Source organism: Talpa occidentalis, unplaced genomic scaffold, assembly GCF_014898055.3.
Source record: "Talpa occidentalis isolate TD23 unplaced genomic scaffold, MPIMG_talOcc4v2.1 talOcc4.5, whole genome shotgun sequence".
Classification (NCBI taxonomy): Eukaryota; Metazoa; Chordata; class Mammalia; order Eulipotyphla; family Talpidae; genus Talpa; species Talpa occidentalis.
The window spans coordinates 81,946,074-81,966,178 of NW_023604861.1; the positions used below are offsets into that span (position 1 = coordinate 81,946,074).

General features: G+C 46.2%; 1 long non-coding RNA gene across 1 annotated transcript in view; it reads right to left on the minus strand.

The window, feature by feature from the left end:
* Positions 1 to 1,857: 1,857 nt before the first annotated feature.
* LOC119259039 (uncharacterized) overlaps positions 1,858 to 20,105 on the minus strand; it is a 103,406-nt gene continuing 85,158 nt past the window's right edge. The window contains exons 7-12 of the long non-coding RNA XR_008554360.1: positions 19,865 to 19,953; positions 16,089 to 16,351; positions 13,094 to 13,161; positions 6,619 to 6,741; positions 5,671 to 5,807; positions 1,858 to 1,983 (exon numbers count right to left, since the gene is read on the minus strand). This is a non-coding gene — a long non-coding RNA (uncharacterized LOC119259039). The remainder of the gene's footprint in view (positions 1,984 to 5,670; positions 5,808 to 6,618; positions 6,742 to 13,093; positions 13,162 to 16,088; positions 16,352 to 19,864; positions 19,954 to 20,105) is intronic.

Consider the following 20,105-nt stretch of genomic DNA (forward strand, 5'->3'; position numbering starts at 1 on the left):
CCCTACACAAGGCTTTTGGGGAAACCAAAAGCACCAACAGATTCCTTTTACCCAAATCACAAACCCCTAGACTACCAGCACCACTGTTCCCGAGCAGCAACTACCCAGCCCGCACCAGTCAGCCACAGCCAAAGGCACTTGGGAGGGAAGTTTTTCCTTCATAGTTTCCCTTCTTAGTCCCTGCCACAGCCCACACTGCACAGGCCAGCGTGCCACTGAGGGACAAAGCGCTGCTGCCCCTGCTCTACACTATTCCAGTCTCTTCTTCCCATTTGGTTTGCTCTGCAGTCTTTTACCATCCCCATTTAGACTCTTGCACATGGAAGCCACCCAGTTCAGCCTATCAGCAGATGCTTGGCCCTGGAGGACCTGGAGGTGTTTGGGAAACTGTGATCTCAGGCCCCAATGCCATGACTGGCTCTTCAGGCCCGGGGTCAGGGCCAGGGCTAACCAAGAGTTGCTGACTAATTCCCTAGAAGTTCAAATTGCTTCTTTCTATCTTTCAATCAAGTAGGAATGTTACTCAAGGTGTTCTGAAGTTCTCCTGAGTCCCCTCTTTACAGCCCTGCCCTCCAAATTGGGTTTGCGCCTTCTTCCTAATTCCTACGCCTCCACCCTAGAGCGAGCCCTTTATCCCTTTCTGCCTGGATCCTACCACCCTCCCTCTGGGTCACAGAAGACCAGCAGTTTGTCTGACCAGAGGCACTGGCTCTAAGGGAAGACCCTAGCAGAACCCCCCTTCCTCTCCCATCTCCATGTCCCCTTCACGTAAAAGGAAGGGAATGGGACCTGTAAGAGCGTCCAAATAGTTCCTGGGACATTAACCCCAGGAGTAGTGACAAATACTCCTGCAATCTATGAAATCTTCAGGCAATCAACATAGACAGACTGGGTATTCTCCAAAGACCAGTAGACTTCTAATGACACTAGGAAATTACACATGGAAGATTTCTGTCCAACTTAAAATACCTCAAAGGCAGCTTTGAACTGATCCTGAAATAGTTTTAATTGCTGCTGATGATAACTGGGATTGTGAGCAATGCAAACACATAAAATAGCCTCAGTGCAGGGAACTGCTTCTTTTGAATTCAGTGCCAACTTAGCTTTGCTCCTAACTTTCCCGCTGGCAGTCAAAATGACCTCTCTTCTTTACGATCAAGAAGTGAGGGGAGGCAGAAAAGGGAAGAGGGAAGAAGGAAAATACACCGGCACCCTAACATACATGGCAATCTCCAGGTGACTGTAGCAGCAGCAGCAGCAGACACTTACTGAGCACATACTATGTGCCAGACACCATGAGTGGCAGTAAATAAGTGTAAGGCACCCTAAGAGTCTGCAGCAGAGATGGAGAGAGCTGATGTCAAAGGAGTGGGTTGATTCAATTCCACACATATTTCTTGAGGTCAACTGCACCTCATGTTGACAGATGAATCAGATCTGAGTCCTGCCCTCACAAAGTTCTCAGGTGAGTGGGGGCATAGACTCAGACACAGATGCCCCAAATCCAGAAAGATGAGTTCAGGAGGTGGGGAAGATGGTGACTCAGTACACTGGGAAATCAACCAAGATTACACCAGAAAAACAGAAATGGAAGGAATATTCAGCATCAATACTGAAAATGGGATGAGACCATCCTTTAAGCGTTGGTGCTCTCCAGCAGATACTACCACAGGATTTGGGAGGTGAGGACCCCGGGACTGAGGCAGCTCATGTGGTGTAAAGGCAGGACTGGACCACAGTGCAGGTTCTCTGATCCCATGCAGACCGGGTAAAGGAGGAGTCAGAGTCCTTAGTGGGTTTTTGCAGGTCTTTTATTGGGGTTCACCAGGCATATGGCAGGCAGGGGTGCTGGTTGGGGGGCTGGAAGGCCTGCCAGCCTCCCAGCTCCCAGCAAGTCTTTACTCTCTCTGGGCTCTCTGGCGTTCGTTCGTTCTGCTGCTTCTCGGCTTCTGCTGCTGCTGCTGGCGTCCCCGTGACACCGCCCTTAAAAATCACAGTCTTAGCTCAGCTGAATCCCATCTACCTATGCCCACACCCTACTCCAGGTGCCCGCCATCAGGCATGCATTCAGGACAAGGATCCATCATCTATCCTGATGGCGGAAGGGCAGAAAAGCCTGATATTTTCTTTACCCTACATGTGGACACACCAGACAAGAAAGCTTTGGGGATTGGAGTTAGTTTCTGGATAAAGGAGTCCAAATCAAAACATGCAGGTAAGTACAGAAGAAAAGTCTGTAGGGAAATACACAATGAGAATACTTGTATTGAGTGGTAGAATCATGAATGATCTTTTCTTCCAGATATATTATATATACATGTATTCTGGGAATATATTCTCTAGTAAGAAAACAGTATTTAAAAATAAAGCAACTTGTTCTTGCATTTTTCTGTGAGCTTAAAATTATTACCAAATAAAACTTTTAATGAGGGGTAAATTGGGAGTCTTTATACCTACTGCTCAATTTTGCTGTGAACCTAAAATTGCTCTGAAAAAGTAAGTTTATTATAATTTTTAAAGTTTTTATAAGGGTACATAAAGGGGGAAGTACATTGTAGGGTAAGTAAAGTATCAGGCTTTTCTGCCCTCCCGCCATCAGGATAGATGATGGATCCTTGTCCTGAATGCATGCCTGATGGCGGGCACCTGGAGTAGGGTGTGGGCCTAGGTAGATGGGATTCACCTGGGCTAAGACTCGGCTTTTAAGGGCGGCATCACAGGGACGCCAGCAGAAGCCAAGAACGAACGGAAGCAGAGAGAACTCCAGAGAGCCCAGACGGAGTGAGGATTTGCTGGGGGCTGGGAGGACTGCCAGCCTCCCGGCCCCCCAGCACCCCTGCCTGCCATGTGCCTAGTAATCTAAATAAAGACCTGCAAAAGCCACTGAGGACTCTAACTCCTCCTTTACCCGGTCTGCTGGATCAGAAAACCTGCCCTGTTGTCTTCCTGCCCTTACATACTTTAAATAAGACTGACAATAAGAGTAATTGGTAAAGCTAAATGATAGGTGCAAGAGGGTGCTTTTCCCTGGTGGTCTAGGGGTTAAGTCTCAGCACTATCAGTGCTACAGCTGGCCAGGGAGCTGACCCACATATGGTGCAGCAGACCTCTCCTATCTCGCTTGCTCTCCCCTTGGCAGTGTATTTCAGTAAATCCACCTGCTCTGCTCCCCACTCTGTCTCCGGTGAATCCGCTCACCCCTTGCACCTCTGGCCTACACCCCAGTTCTACTAAATAAATATATGATTAAATACATAATTTTTAAAAAGGGTGCATTTGAGGTATCCACTACTTTTGGGCGTGTTTGAAATTTTTCCACGCTGAAAAGTAAAATAGTAAGTAAACAAATGCTCACCAGCTTGGCCTGCCCAAGTTCTAAGTCTGCTCCCTGGGGAGTCTGTGTGTCACCTGGCACGCTGGTCACCAGGGATAGGCAGCCTGGGCTGGGTCTCAGTGTTCCTGCCTAACTCTCTTCCGCAACACGCCACATACAAGGCTCCCCTCGGGCCTCCCTGGTGGCTATCCACAGCCACTGCTGCATGAGTTTGATCCTTGGCCAGGGGAGCTAACCCACATGGCGCGGCAGACCTCTCCTGTCTCACCCGCTGCTCCCCTCAGCAGTGTATTTCAGTGGATCTGCCTGTTCTGCTCCTCACTCTGTCTCTGGCGAGTCCTCTCATCCTCTTGCACCTCTAGCCTCCACCCCAGCCCTTGTATACATACATAAATAAATCTTAAAAAAAAAAAACCAAGGCTCCCCTCAACACAGAGTCCAAGGAGCGGGGATCTCACCACTCTTACCCGTGCTCTTGGCACAAGGGCTGAGGGTGGTGGGGCCTTCTGGCCTGAGCTCCCACTAGCCTCTTGTTAGTCTTCCTGTCCTGTACCTTGTCCCAGTCTGGGTTTCCTTCTCATGCAAGTCCACAGGCACGAGCCTTTCACAACATAAAGAATAATCCCCTAGCATAGTCCTGCATCCCCCTTGGTCAACCATAATTTACTTCCTTCCCAGTCAGTTTCTAGAAAAGCTATGGCACGTGATGCCCTACTGGGAACACGTGAGAGCTAAAATCCAGCCCATACGCACTTGTCAAGCTAGCATGCCTGGAAGAAGGGGCGCACCTATCTAACTCACACAAAGGTGCCATATGGTGGGTGCACCCTGCTTCCTCTCTGCCTCACTGTGTCACCTCTACTCACTGCCAAAGCCACTGGCTCCTGTTCCCACCACCCTCCACTGTACCCTTGCCAAGGGCGTCATCCCAGGAACCCTTCAGGGAATTTCATTTTCTGAACCATTGGCATGGTGGCTTTTCTTTTTTTTTTTTTGAAGATTTATTTATTTATACAAGCACTAGGTACAGTCAGAAGCGCGGGAGGGTGAGAGAATTCACCAGAGCCAGAGCGGAGAGCAGAACAGGCAGAATGACAAAGTACACTGCTGAGGGGAGCAGCGGGCGGCAGGAGAGGTCTGCGCGCCATGTGGGACCCTCCTCTGGTGGCCGGGGAGCAGCTGGGGATCGAACCGGCACTGCAGAGGCTGCGGGCAGCTTCACAGCCCAGCGCTCAACCGCTGAGCCACCGGGTAGGCCCATGGTGGCTTTTCTTACTATGTTTTCTTTGACCAATCAGTTCCTGTAACCCAAATTTCTGGAACTTGTACCTCAGACACCCCTCCTCTTGGTCTTTTAGGATCCCTTCTCCTGGAAGTTCCCTGAACAGCCCTTTCCCTCTCATTCCACACTCAACCCAGGTCAGTGACCCCCAGGTCTGTGTTCCTGGCCTAACCTCTCCTCTGCTCCGTGGCCCACTGCCACATCCACCTACAAGTGCCACTTTCAAGAATAAACACGTGATCCTCTCCCCACACTCATTTTGTCTCCCGTGTCAATGACATGGGCAAAACCATTGCCATCGAGCCATCCCCAGTCACCCCTGCCTATTCTCACTGCCTTTCCGAAGATTGGTGGGTGGCATGTTCTAGGGTTCCTCCTCCTGAGCCTCTCTCACTGCCCTACTTCAGGACCAACTGTTGCAATAGTTGTCCTGCAGGTCTCACCACTTCTTGCCTCCTCCCCTTAATCCACTCTCCTCAGAACTGCTAGAGTCATTCTTCTGCTCAAAATTCCTCCATCGCTCTTCATGCCCAAATAAAGTTCTGTCTCTCAACACAGTGCATGAGGGCACCCCCACCCCATCCCCCAGTTCATGCTACTCCTGTAATAAATGGCTCACAGTTCCCCAGACATGATGGGCTTTCTCATGCCTTTTCAGAAACCACTCACTTGGCCATGCAAACCCTCCCCACAGCCCTGTTCTCCTGGTAAACACCAATTCTCCCCCTCAGAAGTCAGTTAAAGTGCTATCATCTCTGGGCAGTCTACCTGATTTCCCAGCAGACTTAGGGACTCCTCCTCTAAGATCCCCCCATGGGGACATTGTTCCTCCATTCCACCTGCAGTCTCCCAGAGGCCAGGCCCAGGTCATCACTGAGATGAGCACTGGCACAATCCAGGAGAGAAAGTCCTGGTCTTTTGGGGCCTTTGATCAATTTTTACCCATCACCTAGATAGTCTCTGAACCCAGCTCACCTTTTACCCTGTCCCATTAAGTCCTACATATATGCATATATATATGTACACAAATAGATCCAAGAGAATATATTTATACCTGTGATATACACTGATGTTTTCTATTTGACTTCTTTTTTTTCTTTCTTCTTTTTTAATGCTCGTAATGATACCAAATTAAATCCCTCTTCTACGAGTTAGTGCCAACCAACCATTAGAATACCTCTGCTGTCGTCACTAGGGATCAAAAAGAGTTGCCAGCAGGGGAACAATGTGATTAGAAGGGTGGCTTAGTGCTTCTCAAATGTTCTATTCTGTGAATTCCAATCTGTCACATACTCTAATTTTAAAAAAATACAAGTTTTAGATAACTAAGATTTTTAAAAAATATAATCCCTGATTCATTATCATTAGCTTCAGCAACCACCAGACTGGGGCCAGATGTGTGTGGGAATTTGCCAGTCCTGATGCCACACCTGCCTTGCCTCTCTAGCCTGGGGCAATGCCAACTAGATAGTCTGAGGGGCTCTGCTTAGGAAAAAGGTGTGCTATGCGGGCCCATGCCTTGTCAACAGAGCCAGGCTGCCTGAGTGCACATCTGACTCACCTGCCTACCAGCTGTGCACTGTGGAGAAAGGACTTAACCTCTGTTTCCTCCTAGGATTATCCTGGGAGATTAAAAAAGCAATTCAACCACAGGGCTTGGCCCAGGGCTGGAACCTGGCTGACACTCCACCTATTTGCTGCCCTGTTCATGATTCTGTTCTTGTCATCTCCTGTCTTTCTGAGTCAGCCTCATCTGTGAAGGTCTTTTCTCTTTGACCCTGGCTGATTACTTAGGCCAAAACTTCACCTTCCTTAGTTCCTCACTTCTCTGTCTCTAGCCATCAGAAAACAGCTTGCACCCTATGTGGCAGAGAAAACGGTGAGCACAAGCTTCTTCCTGCCCCAGATTCTCTTCATTCCCACATCCTTTCTGGGGGGGGGGTTGAGGGGAGTTGTTGTCTGTGCCCATTCAGGCTAATCCTTCCATCTGAGCTCAACTTACCTGCCCCCCTCCTCTCTCCACTGATGGGAGCTTTTATCCAGCAATCATTCCCACCCTCTTCTGGGAAGCCTTCCAAAGAGTCAAGTCACTAGTGTGCTGGTCCATGTTTAACAAGAGGCCCCTCTAAAGAAAAAAAAATGTAGTCGTGGATATGCATATATGAGTTTACTGCAAATTTTACTGACACAGGGGTGTTTAGTAATTTATAGGTAATAATAAAATATATAGCACTTCTTATTATAAATTGCATATAGCCAACTGAACCTCACGGAATGATTTCACTAATTTTTTTACTAACCTGTTGAATTCATAACCAATCTATAGCTATGCAAATAAGTGTAGTTCCAACATGAATGTTGACTGATATTTTTGTTTGCACCAACTAGTAAAAAAAAAATGAACTAATGAAGATATACATTGGAACTTCACGTATATGTCAATGATATAAGTAACTGCAATGACTCAGAAATAGTTTTTGAAAGCTGAAGAATATTTGCTTAATATTTCTGTACCATCCACAATGTAACTGGTCACATGCACAACACACACTTAAGTTTAATGTTCGTTATTAACATTTTCTTTATAATTTTCTCAGACAATCAAGTCAGGACAATCAACATTTTCTCTATAATTTTCTTAAACAATCAAATCTAGACAATCAGGAAAACAATAAATCAAGCCCTGATTTGTGTTGTTTGCCAATGCCCATGGTGTAAATATTCACGCCACAGCCAATTTCAAGCTACCGAAGTGATGTCACTGAATGCAGAATGGGGGAAGAAAAGCACAGTAACATAACACCATATAATATTTCCACAAACATACAGTTGCAAGTAATCTTAAAAGCGTAAGCAATAAAATATTGTCAAATTCTTAGGAAATAATGAATTTTGAGTTTTTATCTTTGCTTTTAATAAAAGCTATATAATTATAACTTTATATATTTTAATGTTTAAATGATACTGAAGTTTAACTACTGTCACAAAATTCCAGAATATTTAATAGTCAGCTCTCAGCAGCTGGTAGGATCTGAGCATATATCTGATCCTTCCCCCCAGTTCTGCCTTCAATTGTGCTCTCATAAAGCCCCTTCCAATGTACACTTTTCAGGTCTTACAAGCAAAACTGAATTCATTTTCTTGCTCTCAAATCTATTCCTCTCCAGGGCTGCCATCTTGGTGAGGGTCTTCATCTTCAACCCAGAAACTGCATCACACGTCATCATCAGGCATCACAACCTTCACTCTGTCCCCTGGCCTGCTTGGAGTCACACCCACAACCTCTTAATTGAACCACTATCACTTCCTCTCCAGACCTTCCATATCCAGGCACTGTCCACTCCTGCCCCTCTTCTCCATGGCATCAAAAGCACTCATTATGTCCTACCCTGTTCCGTGCTGGGTGAAATCAGTTTTCCCGGAGCCTAATAGTCATTGTTTCTGGTCTCATCTTCCCAGATCCATCTCTAGCATGCCCTGCCCATTTAACTTCTGCTCCAGCTGCAGAACTAAGTTCAGTTCTTTTAACAGATCCCTCTCTCCCAAACCTCCATGCCTTTTAACTGCCATTCCTTGTCCCTAGAATACTCTTCTTCAAATTCAGTTTCACAAATTCTCTGCCATTCTTCTGAACACTCTGCAAATATTACCTCTCTACTCAGGATCCTGGGGGTTGTACCCCTTGATCTGAGCTTTGATGGATGAGGAATCAGCCAAGGGGGTGTGGGGAAGAGTGCTTTAGGAAGAGGGAGGCAGATGCAATGATTCTGAGAGCAAGACATGTTGGAAGCTACATATGATTCAATGTGGGTAACCCTTAAAGGTCAAGGAAGGTGACCAGATCCTGAAGGGTTTTAACTGGCACATGGAGAAAGTCTGATAATGATGAAGTATAATGGGAAGCAATAGATGTCTTCCTGGTTCAGAATTCCAGGTCCTTCAGAAAGATCAATTTGAGAACTAATGGAGACATATGGGGTAAGAATCAAGACACTGGGTTAAGAGATGGAATTGATAGTGTAGTTAAGAACTTAAGTAGTTAAGAACTGCTTAACTACATTCAGTGGCAGAGAGCGGCAGGCAGATGGGAAGGGAGTGTGGAGTAGAAATGGTAGTGCTGGGTGACCTGAAGGGAAGGACTAAGGGGGCTTCCCAGGCAAGCTGGAGGCTAGAGATCCTAGAGGAGCAGCCTTGGGGTTGGAGGGGGGTGCAGGGGGCAACTATGAGTTCATCTAGGGACTTGCTGGGTGTGAAGTACACACAGTGCACTGAAGTGGAAAGACAATAAGTGCCTTCACCAGTTGGTTATCAGAATATGGACTTCAAGGAAAATTACTGATTGAAAAGTGAAATTTTGGAAGTTGCCAGCAAGTTGGTATTTGGAAATCTCCTTCATGGAGGCAGGGAGTTTATTGAGAGGAGGGTCTCACACAAACCCTATGGAACACCAGCATTTAAGGGCTGGTCGTGGAAGAGGAGACTGGGGAAGGAGAGAGGAAGAGAGGCCAACAACAGAATTGACAAGAAAGGACAATGGTTCAGGGAGGAGAGGGTGTTTTCTACATAGCTCAACTACGGCAAAGATTCATATACCCAAGGAATTTAGCAAGTTGGGGTTTACTGGTGGCACTGGTGACAATGGATGAAGGAAGAGTAGGCAGTAAGGTAAAGCTCAAGGCGAAAGAGAAAAGGAAGTTGGGAAGATGGGATGATAGATACCAGGGGTCTGGGGTAGACCCAAGGCCAGCTGAAAGGATTAGCTTTGGGCTGGCAGAAGTGCCCTCCAAAAGACGTGCAAGATAGACACAAGAGTGGACCCATGGCAGGCTGCTATGCCACTGACACTCAGGAAGGCAGTGTCAGTTCAGATGGTCTGGGGGCAGATGCTAAATGGAGTAAAAAGCACAGGATATGTGAGGGGCAGGGGGAAACGCCTGTGAAAGACACAGGGAGAAAGAGCAGGAGTGGACAGAAAATGCCTTCAGGCTGAGAGCAGGTGAAGCCTCAGATCTGGGGCAGAAGTGGCCTGTCCACTGCAACTCTGCTGCACTCACAGCACCACTGGCTGCAGCAGGGTGGAGAGGGACCTGATGACCTCTGAGCTCCCTGCCTTCAACCCCCACCAGGCAGGTTCCCTCTGGCAGGGAAATCTGAGGGGACTCTTCCATGACTGCCCCAGTGAAGGTCTCCTTGCATCCTCTGATTTTTCAATGAAATAGTTTGGGGTTCTTTGCCAGATATCTTTACAGATAAAGGGCAGTGGGGAAGGCTTGGGACTCTTCTAGGGGGAAAGGAAAGGCAAACACTGGCTGCTTGAGGCTGGTAGATCCAATCCTGTGGGGAAGATGAGGGCAGCAGGAAGTTGACGTGACCTAGCCTGGCCATTAGCAGAGGAAGGGCAGTGGAGGGGAGGTGTGGAAGGTTTGGGGAAAAGAGTGGCAGATGTGATAGAAAGGGTCTGGCCTTCAGGAGAAGGAAGTGAGGGTGGAATGGGAGGCAGCAGAGGTTGCAGGGGGCAGAATACTATGATAAAGGGGAACTTATAAACTTATGATAAAGGGGAACTCATGATACCTGGGGAACTCTATGATAAAGGCTGGTAGGAGTTGTGAATTTTGAAAACTCTGGAAAGGAGAAAGCTGAGATCAGAGAGTGGGGATTCTGGAATTGTCTTAGAGCCGAGATGGCATAGTTCGGGTAATGACAATGTTCCTGACTGAAAAGATCAGTAGCCATGAGACCAGGATCTGAGGTCATGGACTGATGGCACGTTCATATTCCTGTCACATTCCCTGTCAGCTAGCTGTCCTGCAAAACTGTGTCTGACAGCCCCCAGAGATCCTGTGGGCAGGGCTGGTCCCTGGGCACAGAGCAGGCCCTGGTCACATGCCTGGCAACTCCCTGCCAACATACCCTTCTGGAAGAGTCCCAAGTTAATTAAGGCTTGATCATCAGGCAGGAGAGTCAATCCAGTCAGAGGGCCCAGAAGGCTGAAAAGCTCTGGTCCCAGCACTTGAGGTCAGGGCTCCCTCTGAGACAAGACGAGGGTCTGGAGGGAAAGTGGAAAAAGGTATTTAATAGAGGACTGGACTGTATCCAGGTGCTCAGAGAGGGCTTTCCAGAGACGAGGCCTAGTCATATCTCTGAGGAAGGAAAGGGCTGTCCTAGGTGAAGTCAGGGTTGTGAATGTGATACACTGGCCCAGCAAGAGCTCACTCAACCTGCCTTTCCTTCCTTATCACACTGCGTTCCCTGGGGCTTTTGAAGGGGCCTTGCTCTCCTTCAACCAAAAAACATTTGCCCATGCCGTTCCTTTCCCTGGAAAGATTCCTAGCCTCCTCCCCCATCCTTTAGCGGGTGATAAGTTAGAAAGCAACCTAGAATTACTTGAGGGAAAGACCAGCAAATACATTTGAATTTGCCAAGAGACTGACACCAGCTTCACTCACTCAGAGACAGAGGCCAAGTCTGGTTTTCTCCCTGTGGTACTGCATCTTTACCAGCAAAATGTGGACCTTGCAAAGTGGAAGGAGTGAAGCATGAAGGAGATATAACCCAGATGCCTTTCACTGTGTCCGGTACAAAGTAAGTTACTTACTGGTCAGATGAAGGAAAGGACCTGGCAAAAGCTACATACACAAAGCCCCTCCACCCTGTCCCCATGGTCAATAAATTTTCTTTTGGTGGCGCTGGGAGAGGATCCATTTCTAGTCATCCTCGGACCACAGGCATGTGTCAGAGAATGCACACCTCTGGGCATAATAGGTTACACCTGTCCTTGCTCAAAAGTTACAGGAAGTTACTAAATGGACCAAATGAAGAACAAGCATGCTTGCTGCTCGCTGTTCTCTCTCCCACCCCCAGCTGTTGCCTCATAGAGGGTCAAAAGAGTCAAGATAAAATCTGCCCAACTCATAGTTCCAAAGAAATAGGAGTTAGAAGTGTGACCCAACTGGACTCTGCCCTCCTAGTCCTATCTCACCTAACCGTGTGGCTCCAGGGAGTCCTTGACCCAAGATGGGCAACCTCTGAGGCCTGTACTTTCCTGCATGAAAGTCCCCTTCATGAGTCTATTTTGAGTCTATTCTGATCTCTCATAAGGTCCAAATCTGGTTTCATTTCCTGGTAAAGGACCCAGTTATATCCACCTTCTTGATAAAATGTTGGGTGTACATCAGGGAGGAGTGGAAACCCATGATCCTCCACTCCTTACCCTCAGTCCACTAGCTTCTCAGAAAAGCTCGGAGGCAAATGTCCTTGGGAGCCTGGTCCAGTCCCACAGCACCTCACTCCCTCCAATCTGACCTTGGTTAGGCTGCAATGTGGATGGGCAGCCTTCACCCCAAACCTGATACTGGGAGGCACAGAATCAGCCAGGCATCAACTTCAGAGTCTCTGAGGTTGAGTGGCAACCTTCAGGCAGGCAATGAAACCCTGAGAAATCTAACTCTGCTACACAGGAAAGAATAAAACCAAGGGGCTTTCCTGGTGGCACAAGGGGTTAAGTCTCAGCACTATGAAGCAATCCGCAGCCACTACAGCATGAATTCGATCTCCAGCCAGGGAGCTACCCACATGGTGTGGCAGATGTCTCTTGTCTCACCCACTGCTCTCCTCAGCAGTGTATTTCAGTAGATCCACCTGTTCTGCTCCCCACTCTGTCTCTGGTGAATCCTCTCATCCGGCCCCCCTCCACCTCTGGTCTACATCCCAGCTCTTGTATGCATAAATAAATAAAATCTTCAAATGAAAAAAAGAATATAATCAAGACACATCCCTGGCTATAAAACACTTCCTTCCTAGTACCTGACACAGGGCCTTTTTACACAGAGGTGTTTTCAGATATTACTTGTTAACTATTTTTTGTTGAATGAATGACACAGACACTAATTTTGTACACTTCTGGGTTAAGAAAACAGTTTACCAGCCTCTTTCCTTTTACCCAGAGACCTCACCTCACCCACCAATGGACAACCATGGCAGACCTCCCTCTCCCTCCCCACTCAGTGTCCCAGTCAGTGGGATGGCATAATGTTCCCTTTCCACTCAAGCACAGTTCCCTCTTCCCCATACTCCGCTTCTACTCTCTTCTGCCTTACGCAAGGGACACACAGAGCCCTACCCCCAATCAACCTTTGTGAAATTGTCTGAGGATAAAAAAATGCTAGAATACTTCCCACAAACACACACGCACACTGAAGAAGCACAATCTAGATAAAAATCTCACCAAAACATTTTTTAAAATTATGGGATTCCCCAGTGTCTCAAAAGAAAATACTGGCAGCAAGCCCACTGTGGGTGAGAAATCACCAACAAGGGGACTCTGCACCCCCTCTAAGAATTCAGTAGTTGTTTCAGAGTTGTCACTACTCCCATGTCCCCAACCACACCATAAATTGTGCAAGATGCTGTTGAAAGCACAGGAACCTCAAAGCCAGGAACCCCTTAAAGGCAGGAACCTCAAGTTCCAAACTCACCACTGCCAGTAAGTAGCTGTGTAACCTTAGGCAAGTTCCTTAGCATCTCCAGGTTTTCCTCTTTCTCTCTGTAAAATGAAGGATGGGTTTGGATTTCTACCATATTCTCATAGTGCCTAGTCCAGTGTCACTTAGGGAGGTCTTAATAAACACAAATAAAGAAGAAAGGCCCAACATGATTTTGGAGTCAATAAAAGCCTAACAAAAGGCAGGTGTAAGTTAAGATGTAGATAAGTCTTGGGTAATATTCCTCAACAAATTCACTAGCTGGATAGAAAGCATCTTTGAATGATCAAAAGGTCTCAGGATCTCCTCTTTCCATGACAAATTTTTAGCACATGGGGTGAAGGGGAGCGGTAGTAATGAGGAGAAACTCTGTGGGGGAAGTGGAGGGGCTGATTGTGACAGAACCACTGAGGGTGAGCTTACTGGTCTCACTCTAGCTGCCCTGCTCCAAGATGTTTTGGGCCTCTCTTACAGGGTGGTGAGTTCCAAATGTGGGTCCCTGCTTTAGGGTAGTGCATGGTGACAGTGGCACTTGTCTGCCCAGGGACTAGTTACAAACCCAGACACTTCCCACCCCAAACCCAAGGAGGAAGCAGGTTGAGGTGTTCTTGGACCATCTTTACATGAACACAGCTAGCCACATATGGGTCCCCAACTACTGGAGAAAGGAAGACCGCCCTCTGGAGCACAGGTATGCAGGCAAGGGCCTTATGTCCAGACAGTGATCGCAGAACTCTGAGAAATTTGTACTCTTACCCTCAGAGACCCTCATCCCAAGGGGTTCTTATGTTCCTCTCAATACACTCTCTCCAACTCTTTAGGATTCAGGGGGACACAAGAATCCAGCCGGGAGTCTCTTCAGAGAGGGTTTTCCCAGACTGGCTGTGAGAACAGTCACATATTGTCCAAGGACATATGCCTCTGGTTCCCTCTGCCCCACTGAGGGGACACACCGGTGGGCTAAGGGCTCAGCTTTAGCATCAGATCAGCTCTGCCTCTCATACACCATGTGGTGTGGTCATGAGACTATGGGAAAGCTACCTGGCTTTTGGGAGCCACTGGTTCATCTTTCATAAAATGCAAACAATAGGATCAACTCAATAAGCAGCTATGCAGATTAAATGAGAGAATGCTCAGAGAGCACCTTTAGGCCAAGCCCAGAGCTAACTCATATTTACCATGATGATTACACACAGCTACAAAAAGCCCTCAAAGGTTAGACCAACAGGCCTCAGTAAAATTATGTCAGCGATGCTCTTAAAAGGATCCTATCAGGTCACATGATAGTGACTGGAAAGGCCAGGAACACCAGAATAGAAAAGAAACCTTGCCATCCCAGGAAGACTCTTAAGTACTCTAGGAAGATGAGTGGTCATGGCAGTTTTAGAGATTATGGAATCCATAACTAAGGAAACTTAGCTCAGAGACAATGAGGGTCCTGCCTATAGTCACGCTGTAGGTTTGTGACATAACTGGATAAGAGGATATATCTCCAATTTCTTCTCAGTATGATCAGATTATTTTCTGAGATATTAGTCTGTTTAGATGACTGTATTTTTATTTTCCCTCCAATTCAAGGTCTTATATCTGTCCTCTTTGGTTTTCAGTGCCAGACAGAAGCTACTCCAGGCCTTTCCTTTCCTTTATATGTTTTCCTCAGCTTGGGTTCCTTGCAGACTTTTTTTTTTTTTTAAGATTTATTTATTTATGCATACAAGAGCTGGGGTACAGGCCAGAGATGCGGGAGAGGGGCGGAGGGTGAGAGGATTCACCAGAGACAGAGTGGGGAAGAAAATAGGCAGACTGACTGAAATACACCTGAAGGGAGCAGCAGGCAAGACAGAAAAGGTCTGCTGCACCATGTGGGTTAGCTCCCTGGCCGGAACTCGTGCTGCAGTGGCTGCAGATAGCTTCATAGTGCTGAGACTTAATCCCTTGGGCCACCAGGGAGGCCCCTACTTGCAGACTCTTAAGGATAGTGTCTTGAGGGCCTCCCGGTGGCGCAGCGGTTGAGCGCTGGGTTGAGAAGCTGCCCGCAGCCTCGACAGTGCCGGTTCGATCCTCGGCTGCTCCCCGGCCACCGGAGGAGGGTCCCACACCCCAGCCACAGGAGGAGGGTCCCACATGGCGCGCAGACCTCTCCTGCTGCTCGCTGCTCCCCTCAGCAGTGTACTTCGGTCCTTCTGCCTGCTCTGCTCCCTGCTCTGACTCTGGTGAATTCTCTCACCCTCCCGCGCTTCTGACTGTACCAAGTGCTTGTATGTATGTATGTATGTATGTATAAATAAATAAATAAATAGATCTTTTTAGATAAATAAATAAATAAAAATTAAAAAAAAAAAAAGGGATAGTGTCTTGAAGGCCACCCTGGGAGGTAAGAAAATGAGAGAAAGAGAAGGGGGAAACTAGAGCAGAGGAGTGACATCCTCCTTATGTTCTATACCCCCACGGAGGGGCAGGCCTCAGAGTTGAGGAGGCAAGGGTCTGGGCGCAAAGCCCAAGCATGCCTGCGGGTAGAGTCTGAGCCTTATAGGGTACCTGAATCCATACAGTACACAAACCATAGAAGTGCTCTTTTTCTGGGCAGCACTGTGAGCATCCTGGATCCTGGGGTGGCTCTTGGTCAGGGGGCCCTTAAATGATGGAGATAGAATTTCCTCTATTCAGGCAAGATGTGATCTCAGGGTTGGAACTGAGTTGATCTCAGGGACATTTCTTAAGACCTGAGGTGGTGGATTGAGATTTACTTACTATCTAAATACGGGACTGCCAGATTGACTTCACATCATTCCCCAGAACTGCCCACTTACAGTACTTTACAAAATAACTCCAAAATCATCCATTTGATCCCTGAGATTCAGTCCACTTAACAGATGAAAAAAACTAGTGTTCAGAAAATGGACCAAATTTGCTCCAGTTCACATAGGTAGTAAGAGAACTAGGATAAAACCCTAATTCTCCTGACTCAGACAATCCCTGTACAACATACCATTGCCCACGCTATCTGGCTCCTCAGAACAGCTGTTCTCTGGAGTGTCAGCAGAGCCCACTCTCGCAGACATCACCCAATGTTGTCAGCCAGGTTTCAGGGCTGAGGGCAGCTCTTCTGGAGAAACAAGGTCTTTAAGGAGCTTCTGGGCAGGCCTGCCCTTCCACATGGCTTGCTTTGGAGACTTTGCAGGATGCAGCGTCAGCTTTCTAGATGCTCACTTGGTACTAGTTGTTTGTCATTTTGAATGGAGGCTGAAGGCCCTATAGATTGATTGGAAAATCAGAATCAAAAAGTATAAGTGGCCACCAAACAGATGAAAAAATCTGTAAACCCATTAGCAATTATGAAATGCACACTAAATTCACATATTCACATTATTGTTGTTGCTGTATACCTATTAGGCTGGCAAAAGTATAGGTATAACATAAGTATTCTCCTATACTATTGATGTAAATATTTAAATAAATGCAACTATAAATTGATGCAACTTTTCTACACTCACACACACACACACACACACACACACATACACACACGAAAAACCTGAAAAGCATTCACAGCCCAAATACATCATTGTTTCTTAAATGGGCTCCTAGAATGTAAAAAGGACATTAATAGGAAAATAGTGAAAGGCAAAGTCTAGAGTTTGGTTAACATATTTATTTGTTTTGATGAAAGTACTCTGGTTAGGTAAAGGTTAACATTAGAAGAAGCTGACAGGTATACAGGAACTCTAGACTCTCTTCCCTTTTTTTGCAAATTTAAAATTTTATTTCAAAGTGGAAGGTTAACTTTTTTGTTATTCACATTCTTTTACCCCAATTTTATCTCAAAATTTGTCAGAGATACAGATGGACATTTACATATAAGGATATTGCACCACTTAATCACAAAAATGTGAAAATTATCTACCTCTCCAAAAATAGCAGATTGATTAAATTATGATGCATCCAAGGATATATATATATATAATGTGGTCAGAAATAATCAATATAATAATACTTATTCACATGGAAAATGCTTACAACAGCAAGTAAAGTAAAAGGATTAGGACACAGACTATGTACCTTTTAAGTTCAAGTCTTCAAATAATGTACTTAAGAAAAAAGGAAAAAAGCCAACATATTAAAGGTAACTATTAATAGGTCACATAATAAGAGTCAATCTTATTTCCTCCTGGATACATTTACATATATCATAAATTTTCTACAATGAACATGTTATGTTTATAATCAGGAGAAAGGACACTAAAACTTTCCTAATCATGGCAGTTCCTCAAAAAACAATTACCATGACAGCAATTCTACTGAAAAAGTATTTCCACAAAAAATTACACCTGAATGTTCACAGCAGTAGTATTTATAATAGCTTAAGGTAGAAGCAATACACATGACCATCAAGATAAACCAAATGGCAAATCTACAAATGGAATACTGCACAGCCATAAAAAGGAATAAAGTACTAATATATGCTGCAACACAGGTAAACCTTGAAAAAACATGTTAAGTGAAAGAAGTCAGACATGGGAGGTCACTTACTGTATGATTCTATTCATATGAAATGTCCAGAATAAGCAAACCCATAAAGATATAAAGCACAGGGGGTTAGGGAATGACTATTAATGGGCCTAGGGTTTCTCTGGGGAATGACTAAAATATTCTGGAATCAGATAATGATGATGGTTGTTCAAACTTGTGAATAAAGTAATAATCAATGGATTTTTATACTTTAAAGGGGTAAATATTGTGGTTTGTGATCATATCTAAAAAGAGAAAAAGAAAAAAAATTTCCCTACTCAAAAGTCACATTTTACTGCTTCTCATAATTTTCCTTTAAAAAAGAAATTGTTTTGGGCCTCCCCTGGTAGCGCAGTGGTTGAGCGATGGGTTTCGAAGCTGCCCACAGCCTCTGCAACACTGGTTCGATCCCCAGCCACTGGACGAGGGTCCCACATGGCGTGACAGACCTCTCCTGCCGCCCGCTGCTCCCCTCAGCAGTGTATTTCAATCAGTCTGCCTGTTCTGTTCCCCGCTCTGGCTCTGGTGAATTCTCTTACCCTCCCGCGCTTCTGACTGTACCCAGTGCTTGTATAAATAAATAAATAAATAAATAAATAAATAAATAAATAAATAAATAAATCTTTTTAAAAAAAAAAAATGTTTTCCTTCCTTTAATGATGCTCGAGCTGGTGGAGTCTAACTGCCCCTGCCCATCCGTCCCCCTACTCCCGTCCCCCCATCAGGCCTGTGTAAACAGGGCAGACAGTCACCATTTGTGTGGGAGATGGAGTCCTGGGAAGGTGATTGTGTCTGGAAATCTCTCTCCTCACACCAGGCCCCTCTTCCCTCCACACATTCACCTGTCTCGGGTACTCCAGCTACACTGCCCAGGAGGCCCCACAACAGGGAGCTAATCCTTACAGTTGTGTTTCGAAAATGACACTATGTCCGCGTATTAAATCTCCCTATTAAATACAAGTTTTCAGGCTGGGGGAGTTGGAAGGTGGAATATAAATTTTCTGAGATTTAAAATTTACCACTTTGTGGGAATTAACTGATCAGGGCTTCCTAACACACAGCTGGGTGAAGGGAGGGAGACACAGAGGACAAAAAGAAAGGGATGCTCACAGCGAGCAGTCCTGGCAGGAACAGACAAGTGGCATATGAGGGTTCTAGCACTAGGAATTTTTCAGGAGAGGACAGAGGCATAAAGACAAATACACTGACTTTTCACCTGAGAAGGCAAACGGAAGCTGGTCACCATAAAATCTTTTTTTTTTTTTTTTTTTTTTTTTAAAGATTTATTTATTGATGCATACAAGAGCTGGGGTACAGGCCAGAGATGCGGGGGGTGAGAGAGAGTAGGGAACAGAACAGGCAGACTGGCTGAAATACACTGCTGAGGGAAGCAGTGGCCAGTCAGGAAAAGTCTGCTGCACCATGTGGGTTGCTCCCCAGCTGGCCAGGGACCGAACTTGTGCTGCAATGGCTGCAAATAGCTCCATAGGTTGCGTCTTAACCCCTTGCGCCACCAGGGAGGCCCATCACCATAAAATCTTAGACCTCTGAAGTGTGAGCACCTGAGCCCTAGGGATCTTTTAGACATCCTGAGGGGATGACATCGCTGTGGTAGAATATTGGAAGCAGAATAGTGGAAGGGAAGTGAAAGAACTGGCAAAGCCCTTCCCACCCAGAGCCCTTTGGAGGACAAAGCGCCTAAGGACACTCAACTCCTTAATACTTGTGTTTTCTATTTTTCTCAGTTGAGTCTCTCATTCAACTGGATACCCAAAGTCTCCTAGTAGCCTTCCTTAGAACATAGGTCCTGCAGGACAGAGCCAGAAGGAAAGTAACAAGAAGAGTCAGTTCTGAAAAAGTAGATGTAGACAGAAGAAAAATGAAAATTTTAAAACTGGCCTGAAGCTGTTTTTCATAGATTGTAAAGAAATTCATAAAAAGCAATGTGAGTGTTTGGGCTTGGGACTCTTGGATGACGGGGAGGAGGCAGGAGGCCCTGGGGCAGGGTAGTCATTTGAGTAAAGATGTTACCCTCCTGCCTCCCTCCGGCAGGACTGGGCCAGGCTGGGCCAGGCAGACACTGTGTTGAAATTAAAAACTGGTGAAGGAATTTAAAGAACACAGGAGTGTGGGGGAAGAGTAGTCACACAATTCTGCACATGAGGGCTCACCTGGAAGGCCTGATGAGCACTGGGGTAGAAGTGGAAGATTCTCATGTGTAGCGGTCAGTGGTCCCACCTGTCCAGCAATACTTACCCTCCTACTTCAGAAGACAGCACCTCACTTTTCTGAGAGAACTCCATTTCCCTCAATTCCCACTGGGACTGTTGGCAAAGGATCCAAACCTGTGTGGTCAAGGAGACTCTGTCTGACTCAGAGGCTAATACTAACTTTTACCCAGACAGATTTCCTATTCCTTAAACCTCAGGACCACCTTTCCTCATCTTCTTGAGGTCTCAGAGTCAAGCCTTTCCCCAATCTCTGAGGTAGGATTCTC